Source organism: Oryctolagus cuniculus, chromosome 1 (genome assembly GCF_964237555.1).
Source record: "Oryctolagus cuniculus chromosome 1, mOryCun1.1, whole genome shotgun sequence".
Lineage (NCBI taxonomy): Eukaryota > Metazoa > Chordata > Mammalia > Lagomorpha > Leporidae > Oryctolagus > Oryctolagus cuniculus.
In genome coordinates this window covers 66,741,105-66,764,366 of record NC_091432.1, presented here as the reverse complement: position 1 = coordinate 66,764,366, position 23,262 = coordinate 66,741,105, and the positions used below count along the sequence as shown (strand labels likewise).

Here is a 23,262-nt window from a genome sequence, read left to right as displayed (position 1 = left end):
GTCTACAGGAATTACCCACCCAAGTATCGGGGAATGGTGTTGCATCGTGTTAGCAGTGTACTCTCATGTGAGTAAGAAAAAAGGATACTCTTATTTCATTTTTTAAAGACTTTGAGAGGTAGACAAGGACAGAGCTCACATCTGCTGATTCATTCCCCAAATACCAGCAACAGTTGGAGCTAGGCCAGTGCCAAAGGCAGGAGCCCTACTCAGTCTGTGTCTCCCACATGAGTCACAGGAACCCAATTACTTGAACCATCACTACTGCATCCCAGGGTCTGCATTAGCTGGAGTCAGAGCCAGAGCTAGAAATAGAACCTAGATACTCTGATGTGGGATATGGGTGTCTTAACTGCTAGGTATGTGCCTGCTCCATGCATATTCTTTTTGCTATTTTGATCTTTTCTAGGAACCAGATTTTGATCTCTTTGTGTTTTCCTGCTTTCAATTTCCTTGATTTCTACTTGCTTCAAATTTAGTTTCTTCTCCTTTTTCTACAAGGTAGAAGGTTAAGTTAATTTATATGGGACTCATTTTCTATTATAAACAATTTTTATTAAAACATTCTTATTATTAAAAGTTCTGTTCTAATTGAATCCTATACATTTTGATTTGTGTGATTTTCTTTTCATTCAATTCAAAATAACTTTAATTTTCCTGTTAATTCTCTTTGACCCTGAGTTATTTAGACACTTGTTAATTCCCAGATAGTTATGGGTTTTCAGGCATCTTTTTGCAATTTGTAGCCTGTATGTGTTATGTATGAGAGTAATTCTTTTTGATTTGTTGAGGCTTGTTTTACAATGCAGAATAAGTTTGGTGACTCTTCCATGTGCACTTGAAAATGATGCAAACTCTGGGTGGGATGTTCTACATATGCCAGTAGGGTCAACTGAATTGAGAGTTTTGCTCTGGTCTCCATGCAGGTACTAATCCTCTTTCTGCTTGTTCTAACAATCAATGAGAGGAAAGTGTTGATGTCCCCAATTATAATTGTGAATTTATCTATTTGTTCTTTCAGTCCTAGTTCTATTCATTTTTGCCTTATGTATTTTGAAGTTCTATTATTAGTTGCATACATTTTTTAGATTGCTTTGTCTTCTTGGTGAATTTTCTCCTTTGTCATTATGCTGGTAATATTTTAAATGAATTCTATTTTGTTCAACATTAACATAGCCTATCCAGCTCTCTTTCATTAGTGTTGGCACAGTTTATCTCTTTCCATCTTTTCCCTTTTTAACCAAGTTAAGAGATCTTATCTTTAAGGTGAACTTGAATACAGAATGTTGCTTTTAGTCCAGTCTGAATATTGTTTAATTTGTGTGTCTAGACCATTTAGTGTAATCATTGATAGAATTTGATTTAAATCTAGTTTTCTTAGTTGTATTCCAACTTTGTTTCTTTTCCTTTTCTTCTGCTTGTCTTTGGATTGAATTTTTTTATGATCCCAATTGTGTCCCAATACTGATGTTATATTCCTCTTTCAAAAAATTGTAATTATCCCCCTGGGGTTTACAATATTAATCTTTAATTTTTAACAGCATGTTATTAAATACTATATTTTGCCATGAATCATCAAGAACCTTACAACAGTATATAATAGTTTCATTGTTACTATTTTTCTTTAGCCACCTTTTGTAATCATTGACATGAATAAAATTAAGTTATCTTAGTATCTAAGTATATTAGTATCTTAATATAACTAAGTATCTAAGTAAAAGCCTTTACTTTGACCATTTCTGGAGTTCTAATGCATTTGTGTGGCATTGTTATTGGATATCATTCTTTCTATATGTTTCATACACACAAGTCTGCTGGCTCTTGTTTGCCTGAAAACATCCATATTTTGCCTTCAAATGTGAGAGAGATTTCCACAATGCAGGTTTTGGGTTGACGGGTTTTATTTTATTTATCCGGCCCTTTAAGCATGTAAGTCCTATCCTTGTTCCTCCCTGTGTAACGGGCCTCTTCCCCTTTGGTTTTCAGCACCCAGGAGCGATGTGAGCGTGCATTTTTAAGAGGCGCCCTGCCGAGGCGCTGAGCGCACTTGGACCTGAGTTTCAGACCTTTCACTGTTTCCGGAAGGTGCGGAGCCGCTGATGGCTCTCCTCACTAGGGGTGTGATGGTACACGCATTCTTTGCTCGGTTTCCATGTCGGTGCTTCTTACTGATCGCCTCCCTGCTGCTGCACCTCTGAGCTTCCTTCTAGCAAGTTTAGGGGATCCTGCTGCTTGTATTTGCTCCTCAGCGCGCCACTCCCGCACCACCCTGCTAAAGCAGCTTCCCTGAGTTGCTCTTTATATGAACGAGTTACTAACGAGCTTGCACTTCTGAGTGTCTACTGTTAAGTAGGCAATCCATACGTACTGCTTCCTTTAATTCTCAAGAGCGATCCTAGGACACCGGAGCTGATCCGGGAGGGGAACGTGGGTGCAGGTGATGGGAGCCAGGAGCAAGGCAGCTAGGAGCCCGCAGCACCCGGGCGAGGAGCTGCTCCCCCTGGCGGGCACTGCGAGAAGCTGTAGGCAAGGCAGACTTCATTCCCAGGGCCTGGTCAGCCCTGGCCATGGCGGCCACCTGGGGAGCTCACCAGCGGATGGAAGCTCTCTCTCTGCCTCTCCATCTCTTTATCTCTCTGGGTCTGACTTTCAAATAAAAATAAAAAATAAAAGTAAAAAGACCCATGAATGGCACTGTGCAGCGGGAGGGATTCTGCAGTGGGACAATGGTGGATTACCCTGCACTGTCCCGGGTGTGCCCAGTGTGATCACAGGGGTCCTCCTAAGAGGGCGCAGTCACAGTGGAAGGCCATGTGGGGCGGAAGCAGAGACTGAAGGGCAGCACAGGGAGAAGTCACGCACCGAGGATTACGTGCAGTCCCCACAAGCTAAAAATGGCAAAACCATTCTCCCCTCAGGGCTTCTGGAAGGCACCAGGGTTGACGAACCTTGACCTGAGTCCAGGGAGACAAGTTTCAGGCTTCTGACCACCAGAACTGCAAGAAAATAAGTTGGTGCTGTAAGCCGTTTCGTTTGTGACCGCTACAGCAGTGACAGCAAATGAACGGGCACCTCCTAGGGGCTCGCTGTGCCGGGGTTCTCAGTTCCTTCTTGTCTCTCACTCTCCACGGCAAGGTCCTGGCCTGCAGTCAGCTCCGCAAGCTGCAGCGCCCTTTTCCCAGAGCGGCCCTCTCCCGCGTGTGCCCCGACCCGGGCTCTGAAAACCACACGGGCACCCTCCCTTCCCGAGCCTGCAATGCCATTGCCACACGTCCAATCCCCCGGTGAAGGGGAGCCCCACAGCAGTGAAGGCGGGGAACCCTACCTGGGCCACGTTCGTGTCTCCCCACTCCCAGCTGTGACCATCGGGAAAGGTTCTGGGGATGAAATCAATGGGGCGCAACAAGAGCTGTGCCAACCCCGGGAACGAGCATGCGCAGTGTCCGATTCGCACAGGTATCCCCGCCCCTGCCCTCACCTTGGGCCGGGCTTGCGTGGCTCCGCTGTTTCCTTTGGCCTTCCCTCCCACAAGCCCACGTGGATATCAGCATACAAGGAGCTCCTGCCCCTCCTGCACTCCCTGGCTTTCGCTGGCGCCACTGCCCGCCCCTGCCCTCCCGCCCCCAGCTCAGGGTCTCCTCCATCTCCTTCACCGCCCACATTCAGTTCTTCAGCGGATCCCATCGTTTCTCAAACCCATCTTCTCCCCCTCTGTCTCCACTGCCCATCTGCAGGCCAGACGGCCGCCACCTCTTCAGCAGATCCCGCCAAGACCCACAAGACAGCAGCCAGGAGGAGTCTGTAGAACCCACGTCTGAACGCCTCCTCGCTGCCTTGCCCAGGAAGACCAGGAGATGGCTGGGTGTAGCCGACGCGGCTGCCTTGCCGACTGTGTCTCCAGTACTGCCCAGGAGGCCACAGCCCCTGCCGCCCAGGGGCTCCTGGACAGTGCTGCCTGCTGAGCAGTGCCACTCAGCTCCACCAGCAAACGAGCGGCAGCCTCCCTCCACAGCCGCGCTGTGACCTTAAGGGACCTGGCACTTGAAGGCTGGCAGAGTCCCTCTGAGGCCTTGGTAGGCCTGAAATCCACAGTCATCATGACAAGCACAAAATGCCACCGGCTCCCGCATTAAATGCCATTTACTGCAGTAAACTGTTTTAAAAGGATTGTTATCATTTCCAATTTTGAGAAGGGTAAATTATTCATTGTTTCAGTACTTGAACTTGGATTTACAAGAACTGGGGGGTGACCTGGGCCACCCTCCACTGATGACACATGCCGCCCTCGTGGTGGGTCATTAATCAGGGGCGGGCATCTGGGCACTGCTCTGTGTCATGTTTTCCAGTGGGCCAACACATACACTTTTCCTCCCTCATCTTCAGTGTTTGTGGAAGCTCTTCAGAAACTCGGGGGCCCTAAGCCAGGAGACTGTTGTGGGTCCCTGGGTCTCCGCAGAGAGCTTGGGGCCGAGTCACACCAGAGCTGGGTGGCTAGGGTGAGCGGGGTCCCAGCTCCTCACATCTGAGGGCCTCAGGGCCACATCAGCTGAGCCACAGAGGGCATGGGAAAGAGGCTTGGGCTTGGTAGGAAGATCCTTGCTCCAGGGGGTCCAGAAAATTCTGAGCGCTCCTGACCCCAGCTTGTACATCTGCTGTCTATCCCCCCACTCCCACCCCCACCGCTATGGGGTGCTGGCTCAGCTCGGCTGTAGTCTGACTCCTGCAAGGACGTAAGCCCAGAGCCAAGTGCAGAGAGAGCAGACCCACCTCGCAAGCTTGCTTCCACTACCTGCAAGCTCGCTTCCACTACCTGCAAGCTCGCTTCCACCACCCGGTCTCTCCGTCGTCCCCTTCTCACAGGACCAGATGGTGGAACGGGCTGAGGTCTGGGAGTCGGAAAGCCTGGAGGCACGCGCAGGCTCAGCCACGAGCTAGTGCCAACATCCAGGGCAAGTCATGGCCCCGCCTGAGCCTGACACCTTCACCTGCAAAGTGAGATAAAGCACAGCGGCTTGTCGGTTGCGGTCGCGGTCGCGGAAGGATTTTTAAGCCATGCAACCCCTTGCACAAGGCTTGCCGGTCTGCGCATGCGCTGGAGGAAAAGGTCTTTCCTCCCACCCAGATACTTCTGGCCCACAGTCTCAGCACTCGCCGTATTTGGCCAGCCTTGCCCTGGCTTTCTTCACTTTCTCAGTGGTCCTTGTCACCGGGCGCCCAGGATGGCAATCCTATGAGAGGAAGAGGGGAGGGAAGTGTGCAGCGTAGCTGGTGGGAGCCAGGCCCAGCGCTGCGCGCTTTAAGCAGGTGGTAGTTTCGCTCGCGGCCTTCCTGGCACAGGTGTTTCTCTTTTGCCAACGGGCCCTGCCCCCTCCCCAGCCCCCCCCCCACCCCGGTGTCTTAGCGTCCTGGGACTCTGCAGAGGTGCCAGAGACAGAACACGGCTCCTCTTGGCTAGGTTCCAAACTGCAGTCCCCGTAGTCATCAGAGCAAATTGATCCTAACCAGAAACTCCCTCCCCTGACCATTGCACTTGACCCTGCTGCTAAAGCCCAGACGGAAGGCTTATCTTTTAAAATAGAAAAAAAAAAAAAGTGTAATCACTTAATTTGAGCACTCACCATCAGCGATTCCGAGTCAGCAAGCGGTGTAACACATTGCAGCTAATGTATTCTCCCTACAGAAAGGGATGCTCGGAGTCCAGTTCCCGCTCAAACGTAGTCATCCTGCAAGAGATGGCAGCACGAGCGTGGTTCACCCCACTCCTCTCCAGCAAAACTTCCATGACATTCCCACATCCAGGGACAATGGCTCTGGAGGGCCCGGGGTTGATAGAGTTCAACAAGCGGGAGCACGATCCTTAAAGGACCCTCCAGTCCCCAGCACACTGACCATGATCATGATCACCCCGCCCCACCAGCGGCAGCACCATCACCACCGTCACCACAACCACCACCTGCCAGCACCCTCCATGCACCAGGAGAGAGCCCTCCCCTAGCCCAGCACGCGCTTAGCACTTGGATCTCTGTTTTCCAGGGCAGACGGCTGAGGCTCAGAGGGGATCGCTCGGGTCTCGAGCTCCCCACGGGTGAGAAGCAGGATTCACGTTCACTGACTCCAAAGCTCAGGGTTTTCCGTGGGTATCGTTTCTCTCCTGTTTTCCCTTTCATTGTCTGACCCACTTCTCCCTCTCTTGTCAGCGCCTGTCAGCTGCTCCTTTGCAGCGCTCGCGGACTTCCGGCGCGCCCTCACAATGGAACCTTCCGCCATCACGCACCTGTCTTCTCGTAGGACGCGTTTCCTCCCGCGGGACTCCCTCACAGCAGCACTTACCATGGTCTGTTGTAAATTCACATCCCTGCCGCCGGCCGCAGCTGAGGGCAGAGGCTGTCGCTGCCTCCTCAGTTTCCAGGGAAGGGCTCACACCTTCCTCAAACGATGGTGGGATGGATCGCTGAATGAGCAGAACACATGGTGCGCAGATAGACGGACGGAGAGACGGTGGATCCGTGGCGGAGCGGGTCGGGGAATAAGTGCTAGTAAGAAGTTAAGGATAACTCTGACACCTACGTTCTCAATCCTCTCCATCTCTCTCTGTCCACTTCACTTCTTTGCTGTCACCTAAAATTAGACCCGGGGCAGGCGTTTGGCATAGCAGAGGATGCCGCATCCTACTTGAGAGAGTCTGGATTTCAGTCTCAGCTCCTGACTCCAGCTTCCAGCCGATGCACTTGGGGGGCAGTGGAGGCCCCAGTAGTCCCTGCCCACCCACACGGCAGACCTGCGTTGAGTTCCTGGCTCATGGCTCCAGCATGGCCCAGCTCTGGCTGTAGTAGGCCTTTGAGGAGTGAACTACAGACGGGACATTTCTGTCTCTCTGCCTCTTGGTCTCCCAAATAAACAAAATGTAAAAATAAGCAATTTTTTAATGAAAGTAAGCCTACACAAACCTGATCGCCACCCTACCTGATTCCATCTTCTGTCTTTTCTGACAATGGTGTTGCTATTCCTCCCAGCATCCACTGTACTGATCCCCGCATTCATTCAGGTGCAACGTTTTGTTGTTTTTTTTTTTTTGGGGGGTGGGGTGGGGGGGGTGGGGTGGGGATGGGGGGCGGTGTATCTACAACGGGCCAAACACAGCCCTTAGGGAACGGAAGCAGAGGGAAGAGTCCAGGGCGGGTCTTAGGGAACTTGGTAGATGCAAGGTGGGAACCAAACAATAAGTAAGCTAAAAATGAATGAGAGAGAGGAGAAAAGAGAAGGGAGGAAGGACGGACGGATGAAAGAGGGAGAAGGAAGGAGGATGGGAGGGAATGGGGGAGGGGAAGGGAATAGCAGCATATGCTCACAATGGTGTCTAGAAACTATTGAATCTGTGAAAAACTACAAATTTTAGAAAGGAAATGAAAAAAATCTAAATATGTATTTAGGTCAATTTACAATAAGTCCAACAAGAGTTTACAATGATTTAGCCTGTAATTACTGATTAGATGCAGTTCTATTGTGTTTTTAAAGGTGTTTCTCACTTAATAGAGAGAGCTTCAAATTTATTGAATTCTGCCTTTCCAAAATAATTCTGTAGTATTGCAAAATCTTGGAAATGAGAAAAACCTGATAAACGGTCAGATCTCCTTGTTACGTTAAAAATCAGGCAGATGTGTCACTGGGCCTCGAGACGCGTGAGGGCTTCCAGGAGGGATACATCAGGATCGGCTCCTTCTGTGGCTGGGTGTAGTCACTTCTCCTCCAGTACCTTAAATCCGAACATCCTTTCCTCTGCACGTCCCCCTCTGAACAGAATGTTTTACAAAATCATAAGGCCTATTGGGCTGTTTTTCTAAAACATTTTATCTTTCAGAACATAGCCTAGTAAGAAGAATGCTTTAATGAAAGAGTTCTAACGTGTAGCCAGGCCTTCTGGTTTTAGTTTTTATATAAACGTCCGATCCTTGCTTCACCTCTGACCCCAGCAGCGCAGGGGACACTGATTATCTGCAGGCACACAGTAAGTTAGCCGCAGCAAAAGCAGCTCCGAAGGGTAGCACTAAACTACGCTTGCGAGCCTGTTGCTTCAGTGCCACTCTGCTAAGATAGTTACAAAACCAAATGATGTCACCGTCTTGATAAATGAAATTTCCAACAAATTTCAACTAATAGGAAAGGATGGGAGTATAAGTGTGTTTTTTACTAACTACCACTATATCCTGGAAATATTTATTTACGTATTATCTAGGAAATAGTTTTTCTTAGGATAGTTTTTAAAAGCAATATTTCCCCAAATATTAATGTAACAGTCATTGTGAAAGTAATTTAGAAAATAAAAGATTTATCACTCAAGTACAAAAAAAAGAAAAAAAAGGAACACGAGGGGTTGGGCATTTAGCCTAGCAGCTAAGGCACTGGCTAAGAAGCTTGTATCCTATCTCAGAGCCCCTGGCTTTCATTCCCAGGTCCAGCTACCTGCCATGCAGGCCCTAAAAAGTAGCAATGATGGCTCAGGAAACATGGGAGACCTGCACTGGGGCCCTGCCGCCACCAGTGTCCCTGCTGCAGGCGTCTTGGGAGTGAAGCCGTGGATGGAAGCTCACTCTGTCTCTCTGTGTCTCTCTCTGGCTCTCTAAGTAAGCACATCAACTTTTTTTATTTGACAGAGTTAGTGAGAGAGAGACAGAGAGAAAGGTCTTCCTTCCATTGGTTCACCCCCGAAATGGCCACTGCAGCCAGAACTACGCCAGTCCGAAGCCAGGAGCCAGGCGCTTCCTCCTGGTCTCCCACGTGGGTGAAGGGCCCAAGCACTTGGGCCATCCTCCACTGGCTTCCCGGGCCACAGCAGAGAGCTGGACTGGAAGAGGAGCAACCAGGCTAGAACCCTGTGCCCATATGGGATGCCGGCGCCGCAGACGGAGAATTGGCCAAATGAGCCATGGCGCTGGCCCCAACTTTTTAAAACGGAAAATGAGGATTCCACAGCCCGATGAGTGATCTGCGAGGACACACTATGATGGAAAGGGAGTAGGGCCCCTCACACCCGACGAGGTCTCCGGGAGGGCTGGCTTGAGGGTGGGAGGTGAAGAGCAAGCTGAAGGCTAAGAAGGAGCCAGAAGGAAGGAACTGAAGAACATCCCAGGACAGGACGGGGAACAGCATGCGTGAAGGCCACGGCCTGCAAGAACCCATGTCTTTAAGCAGCAGAGGCGGTGGGCAGTGGGCAGCAGGCAGCGGGCAGTGCTCTGCGGGCAGGACGCTGCTCACTGACCTGAGCAAGCTCGTGCAGGGCCTTGAAGGCCATAGAAAGGAGTCCATGTTTTCTTCCAGGAGCAGGGAAGCCACTGAAGAACCTTGAAGAGGGAATGACGTGATCCGTTTGGCAAGGTAGACAAGCAGCTACCCTGCAAAGCCCCAGGCGAGCTGGTTCACAGGTGACTGGCGTCGGGCTGCTGGGGGGCGGTCACCTCCCATTCCACCGGCACAGAGCACAGGGGCGGAAAGCATCCAGACGACATTCTCAAATGTCAGCCACCCTGGCACAAAGATGCGACAGGAGTGATCCAGATCTTTAACAACTAGGCATTCCTTTGGGGTGCCAGAACCAGTTCTGTATCTCGAGTGTAGTGTTGGCTGCACGGATCTGGAGATGGCCTAAAATGTCCCAGAACCATACACAAAGAGGCACCAACAATATGAGTGCATGGAATACAAGTGAAGTGTGTAGTCCAGTTAACTGTGTGGTGCTACCATCAATTTTCTTGCTTTGATGAGTGCCATAATTTAGATGGCACCATTGGGAACTGTGCTGTTTTTGCAACTTGCGCATCTCGAATTGTTGAAAACCAACAAGTTAACAAGATATGCCATTTCTAAATAAACAATAATCATTACAGAAGAATGCAGAAGAAGTAAACAGAGTTTTGCCATTTTATGAGCAGAAAATCTCAAAAATCATAAAATGGAATTTTTTAAGTATCCAGCAAATTCAATAAAATTCCATAAAATGTTTTACCATAAATATTTAGCTGATTCTAAAATTAATATGGAAGCATCAAGGGCAAGACTTCCAATGCCATTTAAACACCATGAGAACAACGATGCTTATTTTGTATAATTTTATAGCTGGGAGTGCCTGGTACCTAATAGGTACTCAAAATATATCGTGGGGAGGGGCAGTGTTGGCCTAGCAGATAAAGCCACTCCCTGTGATGCCAGCATTCCATGTTGGCACCAGTTCGAGTCCCAGCTGCTCTACTTCCAAAACAGCTCCCTGCTGATGAGCCTGGGAAAGCAGTGGAAGATGGGCCAAGTGCTGCGGTCCCTGCACTCACATCAGAGACCCAGAGGAAGCTCCTGGCTTCTGCCTGGCTCAGCCTAGTCATTGCAGCCATCTGGGAAGTGAACCAGCAGATGGAGGATCTCTCTCTCTCTCTCTCTCTCTGACTTTCAAATAAAACAAATATTTTTTAAAAATATTTATTTATTTATTTGAGAGGCAGAGTTACAGACAGAGATCCTCCATCTGCAATGGCTAGGCTGAGCTAGGCAGAAGCCAGGATCCAGGAGCTTCCTCTGGGTCTCTGATGTGAGTGCAGGGGCCCCAGCACTTGGGCCATCCTCCACTGCTTTCCCAGAACGTTAGCGAGGAGCTGGATCAGAAGAGGAGAATCCAGGACTGAAACCAGCACCCATATGGGAGGCTGGCGCCGCAAGCGGAGGCTTAAGCTACTACACCACAGTGCCAGTCCCATGAAATATTTTTTAAAAGTTAAACAATCTAATAGATAAATAGGCCAAGGATGTGAAGAGGCAAAACAAGCTCCAATAGAAATTAAGCACATGAAATACCGTGCAGCTTCCACAAGTATTCAAATTCATGTGCCTGTGATGCAACATTTCACTCATCAGATTGGCAAGACTTAAAAAGTCAGGTAATAACATATACCTATGAGGATATTGCAAAATAGAAACTTCCCCAAGTGGGAATATTAGTTGGTATAACCACTTTAGAGGGAATTTGTTTTTCGTATATTTGAAGAGGCATGTGCTTTGTGTCCCAGCAAGCCAGCAGATGGAAGTTCTGTCTGTCTCTCCCTACTTCTCAAATATATATATATATATATATATATATATATATATATATATTTTAAAGAAACAATTTAGGGGCTGGCGCTGTGCATAGCAGGTAAAGCTGCCGCCTGCAGTGCCAGCATCCCATATGGAGACCTGGCTGCTCCACTTCCAGCTCTCTGTTATGGCCTGGGAAAGCAGTAGAAGATGGCCCAAGGGCTTGCCTCCTGCACCTGCATGGAAGACCCAGAGGAAGCTCCTGGCTCCTGGCTTCAGATCAGCTCAGCTCTGACCATTGCAGCCAACTGGAGAGTGAACCAGCAAATGGAAGACCTCTCTCTCTGTCTACCTCTCCTTCTTTCTCTGTGTAACTCTGACTTTCAAAAGAAGGAAGGAAGGAAGGAAGGAAGGAAGGAAGGAAGGAAGGAAGGAAGGAAGGAACCTAACTGTGTCTCAGTGGAGGAACACACACCCCGAGTCCCATGCCACCTACTGCCACTTCAGTCAACGACAGCCTGTGTGTGTGTAGCCGTGTCTGTCCCATATAGCTCGGGTGGGATGGCAGACCATACCATGTAGGTTTGTGTGAGTGCCCTCTGTGATGTTTGCACAGTTCTCAGGACATGTTCCCATCACTAAGTGACAAGGGACCACACACACACGCACATGCACACACACACAGAGACACACTCATACATTTATGTGTGGATGGGTGTGTGGTTTGTATACAAAAGGTAGTTTCTGATACAACAGGCTACTGGAGAGCAGAATGGCCTAATCAGACATTGATGTGTCAGTGTAGATAAATCTTAATTCCTACTGATGAGTGAAAAGGGCACATTCTAGGGGCTTCATAAAGCGTGACGCCAGACACAAAGAGCTGCACGCACAGAGACCACACAGGTGCTCCACACACGTGGATCTGCAGTGTGCATCCACACGTTCTTCCACACGGTGGTGAGGTTGGAGGAAGGAGAGAAGCAAGTGTGTTTAGCATGGAACTTAGAGTATATCTGTGTCGTTTTATTCAGGGAGCTGCAAAGCCATCGCCCAGGGGCTCCCGCTGGGAAAATCTGGAACACTTTGAGCATCAAAACAAAAAGTGAGAGTAATGGATTAAACCCTTTGAAAAAATTAAGAATTAATGAATCCATACTGTTATAAACAAACAAAGATGCCAACTAGTAAATATAGAAGGCATTATGGAGGTAGAAAATCACTATTTGGCAAATAATATAATGATAATTGTTTTGGGCAATAGCCTCCAATGGTTGTTAAAACTGGTGGATGAAAGTTTGATGAGTAACAGGAGACCTACAGAGTCTCAGGGTATCTGCCTTTAGTATAACATTTGAATATTATACTCAAAGAAAAAATTAGAATATTTAGCTTAAGAAGAGATCAGGGGATAGAATGGTTATTTTCAAATAAATCGTTAAAATGCTGTCATATGGTAGCCTCAAGGAAAGATAGAAATGGAAATGCAAGGATTCTTATTTTGGCCCAATAAAAGGAAGACTTTTTTAGCCTGTGTCTTGGTTCAGGTTGCTTTCTTATTTCTCACAGCCTGGAAGTCCAATTTCATGGCACTAGAAGGTCTGGTATTTGGTGATTGCCTGCTTCCTGGTTTCCATTCTGTCTTCACAAGGCAGAAAGAGTGAGCTCCAGTGTCTTTCTCTTCTTCTGCTTTTTTTAAGGTTTATTTATTTATTTGAAAGTCAGAGTTACAGAGAGGCAGAGGCAGAGAGAGAGAGAAAAGTCTTCTATCTGCTGGTTCCCTCCTCAAATGGCTGCAATGGCCAGAGCTAGGCCAATCCGAAGCCAGGAGCTTGGAGCTTCTTCCGGGTCTCCCACGCGGGTGCAGGGGCCCAAGCACTTGGGCCATCTTCCACTGCTTCCCCAGCCATCGCAGAGAGATGAATCTGAAGTGGAGCAGCTGGGACTCGAACAGGTGCCCATATGGAATGCCAGCATTGCAGATGGAGGCTTAGCCCAATGTCTTTCTCTTTGTATAAGGGTGCTAATCCCATCACACAAGTTTCCCCTCGTGACTTCATCTGTAGCCAATGACCTCCCCAAAGCCTCGTTTCCTGATACAATCCCACAGGGGACTGGGGTTCCAATACATTAGTTTTGAGGGAATAGCAGATAAAGCTACCACCTGCAGTACCAGCATCCCATATGGGCACCGGTTCGAGACCCCACTGCTCCATTTCCAATCCAGCTCTATGCTGTGCCCTGGGAAAGCAGTGAAAGGTGGCCCAAGTTCTTGGACCCCTGCACTCACGTGAAAGACCCAGAAAAAACTCCTGGCTCCTGGTTTCAGATTGGCCCAGCTCCAGCCTTTGCAACCAATTGGGGAATGAACCAGCAGTTAGAAGACCTCTCTCTCTCTCTCTCTCTCTGCCACTCCCTCTCTATCTATATAACTCTGACTTTCAAATAAATAAATATATCTTTTTAAAAAGCTATTCTAGGATTCCAAGATTCTCAGTTTTTTTTTTTATCCATTTATTTATTTGAGATGCAGAGTTACAGACAGAGGGAGAGACAGAAAGAGAGGTCTTCCATCCATTGATTCACTCACCAAATGGCCACAATAGCTTGAGCTGGGCCAATCCAAAGCCAAGAACCAGGAGTTTCCTCTGGATCTCCCCTGTGGGTGCTGGGGCCCAAACACTTGGGCCATCTTCCACTGCCTTCCCAAACCATTAGCAGAGAGCTGGATCTGAAGAGAGGACCAGCTGGGATGTGAACCGATGCCCATATGGGATGCTGGTACCACAGGCAGAGGCTTAACCCACCATGCCACAGCACCTGCCCCTAATCTAGGATTCTTACATAATACTCATTTATTCTGGGATTCAGGGATTTATCTTTCTATTATCATGATACTCTAGGATTTAAAATATATTATAATTCTTTTATTTTTTATTTTTTTATTTTTATTTATTTATTTATTTATTTTTGACAGGCAGAGTGGACAGTGAGAGAGAGAGACAGAGAGAAAGGTCTTCCTTTTGCCGTTGGTTCACCCTCCAATGGCCGCCGCAGCCAGCGCGCTGCGGCCGGCGCACCGCGCTGATCCGATGGCAGGAGCCAGGAGCCAGGTGCTTTTCCTGGTCTCCCATGGGGTGCAGGGCCCAAGCACTTGGGCCATCCTCCACTGCACTCCCTGGCCACAGCAGAGGGCTGGCCTGGAAGAGGGGCAACTGGGACAGAATCCGGCGCCCCGACCGGGACTAGAACCCGGTGTGCCGGCGCCGCTAGGCGGAGGATTAGCCTAGTGAGCCGCGGCGCCGGCCAATATATTATAATTCTAAGATTCAATCATTATTTTATTCTGAAACCAGAATTCAAAGACTTTGTGATTTGGGTACAGCAGTCACAGCAAGGACACCGAGGCATTTCACTTTAATACTCAGAGTTTCCAAACTGAAAAGGCAAACCCAAGGCCCCTCCTCAACCAAGACGGGGGTCAACTTCCTTCTGACTGTGTCCCTGGTCAGAATGAGGGAAGGCTCCCAGCATTTCATCATTAAAGATGCCATTTCTGAGGGGGTTTTGGTAGATACCCTTTAACTTGTATTAGGGAAGTTCCAGTTTGCTATGATTTTTAAATAATTAATGGGTGCCAACTTTTATCTTGTTTTTCAAAGGTAGCTATTTGAGGTAATTATATGTTTCTCTTTAATCTGTTAATGAGTGGAGTTACATCTGTTAATAATCCAGTGTTTATTCCTAGTAGAAACACTGCCAAATATCGATAAATTATTATTTTCACATACAGTGCTGAATTCTGTTAGCTGACATTTTATTTAGAAATTTTATAGCAATGATTGGCCTATAATTTTTCTCCCCCATATTATTCTTGTCTAGTTTTGGAGCAACCATCACATCTGCTTCCTAGATTGAAAGAGGAAGTTTTTTTTGTCTTTGTTTGTTTCCATTCTAGGAATGATTAACATAACATAGAAATTATGTGTTCCATCAGAGCTTTGTGTGTGGGTTTGCCTTTTCAGTTTGGAAACTATGTGAGCATTCAAGTGAAATGCCTCAGTGTTCTTGCTGTGACTGCTGTGACCACAGCAATAGGAATTGTACCCCAATCACAAAGTCTTTGAATTCTAGTTTCAGAATAAAATAATGATAGAATCTTAGAATTGTATTTTAAAAAGTATCCATTTTGTGGGAAATCCCTACGAAGTCAGGAATTGTATTTTGTTTTATATTCATCTGCGGGTAGATTTTAAACTATTGATTTATTGAACTATTCAGGTTTTCTGTTCATTCTTAAATCAGTTTTGGTAAGATATATTTTTTCCTAGCAAAATTGTCTGTTTCCCCTGGACATATTAATTAGTTCCTTATTGCTGCATAGAAAATTGTCCTAAATGGGGCTGGCATTTATGGCACAATGCTTGCTGAGCCACTGTTGGGACGCCTGCATCCTCTATTGGACTGCCTGGTCCAAGTCCCAGCACCTCCACGTCTGATTCAGCTTCCTGCTAATGCATCTGAGAGGTAACAAATGATGGCCAAGAACTCGAGTGCCTGCCACCCATGTGGGAGATCCGGATGGAGTTCCTGGCTCCTGGCTGCAGCCTGGCCTCACTCTAGCTGTTGCAGGCATTTGGGGAGTGAGCCAGCAGATGGAAGATCTCTCCCTCTCTCTCTCTCTTTCTCTTCACTCCCTCAACCTTTTAATTAAATAAAGGTTTAAAAATAAAATTGCCCTAAACTTCAATGCCATCTGACTCAAAAATCCAGCAAGTTATTTAAAATTTTTTCAAATTTTTATTTATTTGACAGGGAGAGAGGGAAAGAACCCACCCATTGGTTCATTCAAAATGCAACAGGAGCTAGGAACTCAACACAGGTCTCGTGTGTGGGTGGCAAGAATCCCATCGCTTGGGCCATCACCAATGCCTCTCAGGGTCTGCATTAATAGAAGGCTGCAGTCAGGAGCCAGAGCCAGGAATTGAACACAGGTACTCTGATTTAGGACATGGGCATCTTTTAAAAAAAAAAAAAAAGGAGAAAGAGAGAGATCTGAAAGTCAGAGTTACAGAGAGAGGGAGGGACAGAAACCTTCCATCTGCTGGCTCACTCCTCAGGTGGCCACAACTGCCAGCGTGGAGCCAGGCCAAAGCTAGGAGCTTCTTCTAGGTCCCCCACATTAGCAGGGAGCTGAAACAGAAGTAGAGCAGCCAAGACTTGAACCAGTGCCCATAATAGATGCTGGTGTCACAGGTGGTGGTTTTGTCTGCTAAGCCACGCTGGCCACAGACGTGGGTGTCTTAACCAGACTCTAACCCACTCGGCTAAACGCCTACCCCCTTAGCAAGTTATTTTGTGCAAAATTATAAAACTCCTTGAGGATAACTAAGGTGAAACTCCAAGGTGACCTTGGGGAGGGTAATGACTTTTTAGATGTAACACCAAAGTCACAATCCATGACAGAGAGAACTGATAAACTGCGACTCCATTAATTTAATACTTCTGCTCTTCAAAAGACTCTGTGAAGGGAATTAGAGGACAAACTACAGACTGGGAGAAAAGATTTGCCAAAGACATGATAAAGGGTTATCTTAAAACTCAACAAGAAAACAAACTGGGTTATCAAAATGGACAGAAAACCTGAATGGACAACTCACCACAGAAGACACACTGATAGCGGGAAAAAAAAAAAAAAGCACCTGTGAGATGGTCAACATGGTGTCATTAGGGGCTCATAGGGGAAAACAGTGAGACGCCGCTACACAGGTGTTTGAGTGGCAACAATGGGCAGGCGCCCAGCAGTGCAGGACAGTTGGGCAATTCCCTACAAAACAAAAGGTACTCTTACTGTGTAATTTACCCATAGGGAAGGAAAGCTTTTGTCCCAGAAAAAACTGCACACATGTGTTTTTAGCAGCTGTATAGTTAATCAACAAAACCTGGATGAAATTAAGACATCTTTAAGTGGGTAAATGAATAAATTGGGTTAATCCAGATAGCGGAACATTATTCAGTACCAACAAGATACGAGCTACTGAGTTGTGAAGACATGGAGGAATTTCTTTTAAAGATCTATTCATTTGGCCAGCGCTGCGGCTCACTAGGCTAATCCTCCGCCTGCAGCACCGGCACACCGGGTTCTAGTCCCGGTCGGGGCACCGGATTCTGTCCCGGTCACTCCTCTTCCTGTCCAGCTCTCTGCTGTGGCCCAGGAGTGCAGTGGAGGATGGCCCAAGTGCTTGGGCCCTGCACCCTCATGGGAGACATGGGAGACCAGGAGAAGCACCCGGCTCCTGGCTTTGGATCAGCATGGTGCGCCAGCCACAGCGCGCCAGCCACAGTGGCCATTGGAGGGTGAGCCAACAGAAAAGGAAGACCTTTCTCTCTGTCTCTCTCTCTCACTGTCCACTACTCTTCCTGTCAAAAAAAAAAATCTATTCATTCACTGAAAGGCACAGTTACAGAGAGACAGACAGACAGAAAAGAGAGAACTTCCATCCAAAGTGTCACTCACCAAGTGGCCACGATGGCCCTGGCTGGGCCAGACTGAAACCATGAGCCAGGAGTTTCATCTGTGTGTCCCAGGTGGATGGCAGGGGTCCAAGCACTTCGGCCATCTTTTGATGCTTTTCCAAGGCCATTAGCAGGGGAGCCAGATTGGAAGTGGAGTAGCTGGGACATGAACCGGCACCCATAGGGGATGCCAGTATCACAGGTGGCAGTTTCACCCCCTGCACCACAATGCCAGCCCCCAGGGAGGAATTTTTAAAGCATATTATTAAATGAAAGAAGCCAAAGTGAAAAGGCTACCCGCTGTTTGATCGCACTTATACAACATTCTGTAACGGGCCAGAGTGAGAGCTCTAAGACAGAGAGGCAGAAGCTACAGTGCCTTTTCTGACCTACGTCCACAAGTCGTGAGCCCCGTAGTTGGGGTACCCTCTTGGTTACAGAGTCACCACTAGTCCCCACGGCCAGGATGACCCAGGATGGGAGGCCAGAGTCATGGAGGGCCTCCTCACAGGCTGGCTAGCACACAGGGTTTTCCAAATGTATCGGCAGCAAGTTATTCTTAGTATTTGCCATTTTTGACCCCATCTAAAATGTGGTTGTTTTATATTTAATCACCTTGTAATTTATTTTTCCCCTATTATTTACTTTGGCCTTGTTCTGTGCTATTTCTAACTTCCTGAGCCTACTCACTAGAGTATTTTTAACTTTTCCTTGTTCCTAAAGTATGTAGACTACCAAATTATCTGTTAATACTATCTTTAGCTGTATTCTGTAGACTTTGATATGGACTATTTTTTATTTTCTTTCAGTTATAAATATTTCCTAATTTCCATTATACCTTATTTCTTCTTAACTGTAGCTCCACAATATTTTTTTAAAGATTTACTAGTTGATTTGAAAGTCAGAGTTACAGATAAAGAGAGAAAGGGAGAAGGAGAGGGGGAGAGAGAGAGAATCTTCCATCCACTGGTTCACTCCCCAAATGGCCTCAATGGCCTGGGCTGCACCAGGCTGGAACCAGGAGCCAGGAGCTTCATTCAGGTCTCCCACATAGGTGCAAGGGCCCAGGTAACTTGGACCATCTTCCACTGCTTTCTCAGGTGCTCAAACTGGTGCCCACGTGGGATGCTGGTGTCACAGGCAGCAGTTTTACCCACCACGCCACAGCGCTGGCCTCCTATATTTTATTTATTTATTTATTTATTTGAAAGATTTACACAGAGAGAGGAGAGGCAGGGAGAGAAAGTGCCAGCCCCTATATTTTATTTTTAAACCATGAGTTAGTATAATATTTTAAGTATTTTTTCCTTAATTGCTAAATATGTGTAGGTTTGTGATTATCTTGCTGTTGATTTTTAATATCATTGTACTGCCACAAATGTGCTTTGCAAGGTCCTTGGTTCCTGTTTATGTTCATTTAGTAGCCCAGTAGATGGTCAATTTTTATATATTTCATGTAAATTGAAAAAGAATGTGTTTTCTTTACTGTTGCAAGAAGGGCTCATTAGACCAAGCTTATTCATTGTTTAACTCTTCTACATCTCTAACATTTTATAAGTTTGCTTTGTCAGTTACTTAGATGTGTTTTTTTGTTTGTTTGTTTGTTCGTTTTGACAGGCAGAGTGGACAGTGAGAGAGACAGAGAGAAAGGTCCTCCTTTGCCATTGGTTCACCCTCCAATGGCCGCCACGGCCGGCGCGCTGCGGCCGGCACACCACGCTGATCCGATGGCAGGAGCCAGGTGCTTCTCCTGGTCTCCCATGGGGTGCAGGGCCCAAGTACTTGGGCCATCCTCTACTGCACTCCCTGGCCACAGCAGAGAGCTGGCCTGGAAGAGGGGCAATCGGGACAGAATCTGGTGCCCCGACCGGGACTAGAACCCAGTGTGCCGGCGCCACAAGGCGGAGGATTAGCCTAGTGAGCCGCAGCGCTGGCTAGATGTGTTTTTTGAACTCTCTGTGGGTGCCGGTGCTGTGGCACATGCAGGTTAAGATGCCAATTGCAATGCCAGCATCTCATATGGGTGCAAGTTCAAGACCCGGCTGCTCCACTTCCAATCCAGCACTCTGCTATGGCCTGGGAAAGCAGTAGAAGATGTCACGAGTCCTTGGGCCCCTGCACTTGTGTGGGAGACCCGGAAGAAGCTCCTGGCTTCAGATCGGCGAGCTCCAGCCATTGCAGCCAATGAACCAGCGGATGGAAGACTCTCTATCTCTGCCTCTCCTTCTCTCTCTGTGTAACTCTGACTTTAAAAAAAAATTCTGTGGTGGTGGTGGTGGTGGTGATGATAATGATGGAACTGTGTGTTTCTTCTTAAAATTCTACCAAAATATTCTGTATATATTTTGAAGATATATCATTAGATGCAAACCATGCAATATATTTCTGTAACTTGTTTCTTCTATTTTTATATGATTTCTTTTATCCCTTAGAATACATTTTGTCTTAAAGCCAATTTTATGTGATAATAATATAGTACATCTCCTTTCTTTTGATTAGTAATTATCACATCTTTTTCCAGTATTTATGTGGCATTAGGTTTTAAATGTCTCCTGTGAATAATATAGTTGTATTTTGCTCTGTTTTGTACTTTTCTCCAATCTGAAATTCTTTGTCTTTTCAATCATTAAATTTTTATGAAAACATATTTATTGCAGAGGTAGAGAGAGATACAAGGACTCCCAACAGCTGGTTTGCTTCCCAAAAGACTACAGCAGCTGGCACTGGGCTAGGCTGATGCTGGAAGCTAAATAGTCAATCCAGGTCTCCCACACAGATGGCAGGAGCCCAAGTACCTGAGCTCTCACAGCTGCTACCTCCCAGAGTCTGCATCAGCAGGGAGCTGGAGTGCAGAGTTGGAACGGGATATGAAGCCCAGGCACTCTGATGTGGGTTGCAGGGTCTTAGCTGTTAGGCTAAATGCCTACCCCTCATTGTCTTCTAGGTGGAAAGTTTTGGTAATTTACATTTACCCCAAATGCTAATAATTGTGGAAATAGTTCCACAATCTTTTTATGTATTTGTGATTTACCAGGGCTTTAAAAAAAGATTTAATCTGTTTATTTGAAAGGCAGAGTGACAGAGAGAAAGAAATCTTCTATCCACTGGTTCACTCCCTAAATACTGCAAAGGTCCAGGCCAAAGCCAGGAGGCTGAAACTCCATCCATGTCTCCCACATGGGTGGCAGGGGCCCAGGGTCATGAACCATCCTCTGCTGCCTTCCCAGGTGTATTAGCAGGGAACTGGATTGGAAGCAGAGCAGTCAGGATTCCAGCCAGTGCTCTGGTATGGGATGCGGTATTTCAGGCAGCCACTTAACCTGCTGTGCCACAATGTCAGTCTGATCACATTTTTTCTTTGTTGACTTCTAGCCTCAATAACTATTTTTATAAATTTTATTTATATATAAAATATATATATATATAATTTGTAACACCACTTATATTTCCATGTGACATTTTAGGTTAATAAGTTAAGATCTGGGGGCTGGTGCTGTGGGCCCAACTGGGTGCCGGTTTGAGTCCTGGCTGCTCCACTTCTGATCCAGCTCTCTGCTATGGCCTGGGAAGGCAGTAGAGGATGGACCAAATGCTTGGGCCCCTGTACCCACATGGGAGACCCAGAAGAAGCTCCTGGCTCCTGGCTTTTGATCAGCTCAGCTCTGGCCATCGCGGCCATTTGGGGAGTGAACCAGCAGATGGAAAATCTCTTTTGTCTTTCTGTCTCTGCCTCTCTGTAACTCTGCCTTTCAAATAAATACAAATAAGTCTTTAAAAAATAAGTTAATATCACTACTCTCCTCAAATAAGGACCTTAGAATTCTTTTAAGTCTGACCTCTCCCTCCCAGCTTAGCAGAGTATTTCCCAGATTTTAGTTCTACACTGTCTTCATACACCTCAAAATTTGCAGGCATGGTCAGACTCCCAGGATCAAATGCTGAAAACACTAAGGCAGAGGTCTCCAAAGCAGTTGCTCAAACAGGAGAGAAGGCTCTTTCTTTCTCACATCACAGCCCAGAAGTACGCAGCTGGTCCAAGGCTGCTAGGCAGCTCTGCCTCATGGGTCATCCAAGAAAGGTTTCTTCTATCCTGCTCGTCCACGTTCCCCTCTCCAGGGTTAAATCCTGGCACTTGGGCCTTCTTTACCCCTACACGGTACCCTCCAGAAATGTCTCAACCTCCCATGTGACTGATAACTTACCTCTTCCCTATGAGGAGGAAGACAGTTTAACACAGGCAAGTTCTTTTAAGGAAGTGACTGGGAAGTACTTATGGTTCATTGGTTGGTTGCTGCAAGGGAGTTTGGGAAATGTAGTTTCTGACCAAGAGCGCAACTAAAACTTGGGGGCTTTTATTATTACAGGGGGTTGGGGGACACTGGGCTTTGGGGTGAATACATCTTCAGAATTCCATATCCTCCGATTTTGTTTAGTTTGCAACAACTGGAAGCAACAGGTTCCTTGTTATGGTGAAGATGGACACTACGACAGCCTTATATTTCCCCCTTTTAGCAATTCAGTAAGATTTCAGTAAAGGATGGTTGGGAGAGAAGCTCTTTCTTGCTAAAGTCTGAAGTTTCTTCTGAATGCTTTGGTGTGGCCCACACGTCCACCACTACACTAGCTACTTTGGCAAGGGAGCATCAATCCCCCTGACATAATCAGGTGGGAGTCACATGGTCACCCCTGGGAAGTGGGTAGAGTAGGAGGAACCCCACGAAAATAACACGGCCTGAAAGTGGAGAGCAGTGGTCCTTAAAAGTCAGATAATGAGGCGCCAGTGCCACCAGAATGGAAGATTTATTAAATGTTACATGAGCAAGCCATGTAACAGCTGACCATGAGACTTATCTATTCCTTGGGGTCACTGGATGATCCAAGGAGGTTGTTCAAGTGAATGTATTCTTAAAATCTCAGTAAGGGCTGGCATTGTGGTGCAGCAGGTTAAGCCACTTCATGTGATGCCAGCATCCCATATCAGAGGGCTTGGTTCGAGTCCTGGATGCTCTGCTCTGATATGGCTCCCTGCTAATGTGCCCAGGAAAGCAGTGCCACCCACGTGGGAGATCCAGAGGGAGTTCCTGGCTCCTGGTTTTGTCCTGGGAAGCACTGGCCCTTGCAGCCATTTGGGGAGTGAACCAGTGGATGGAGGATCTGTCTCTCCTCTCTTTCTATTTGCTCTTTCGAAATAATTAAAGCAATCTTTAAAAATAAATCAGATAAAATCTAAGCGAATAAAGATGGAAGATGATGTTGGTCAAGTTGCTAGAAGTTTATTTACACCTCTCCCCATCTCTCTGAATAGCACCTGTGTTAACCTCTTTCTACTGACCACAGTGTTTGCCAATTAATTACTTATGTGCTTGCATCCCTGTTCTCCCGATAAACACTTCTACAACTGAGGGCTCTTCAAGAGCTGGAATCTACCTGTGTCCCACAGGGCCCAAGGCACTTGCTAAATGAAAAAAGGAGAAGTCTCAGTGATTTGCAGCATAGACACGCCTCCCCTTGAATTCCTAGACATTTCCCTTTGGAAATAATTACTGGAAAAACATCAGCCAAATCTCAGGGAGTTCTGCAGGACTGGGGTTGGGAGGAGGAGAAAGTGTCAGTGCGGATTGTGTTGCCTATAGCAATGCCTCCCCTAATGACTGGAAAGCAGCACCAGGCATCATTTAATTTATGGAACTC

General features: G+C 47.0%; 1 long non-coding RNA gene across 1 annotated transcript; it reads right to left on the bottom strand.

The window, feature by feature from the left end:
* Positions 1-4,133: 4,133 nt before the first annotated feature.
* LOC127492147 (uncharacterized) lies at positions 4,134-6,587 on the bottom strand. Its single transcript, XR_007921263.2, has 3 exons — positions 6,331-6,587; positions 5,619-5,723; positions 4,134-5,228 (listed from the first exon to the last, which is right to left on the bottom strand). It is a non-coding gene; the product is annotated as an uncharacterized lncRNA (long non-coding RNA).
* Between the last annotated feature and the right edge of the window lie 16,675 nt (positions 6,588-23,262).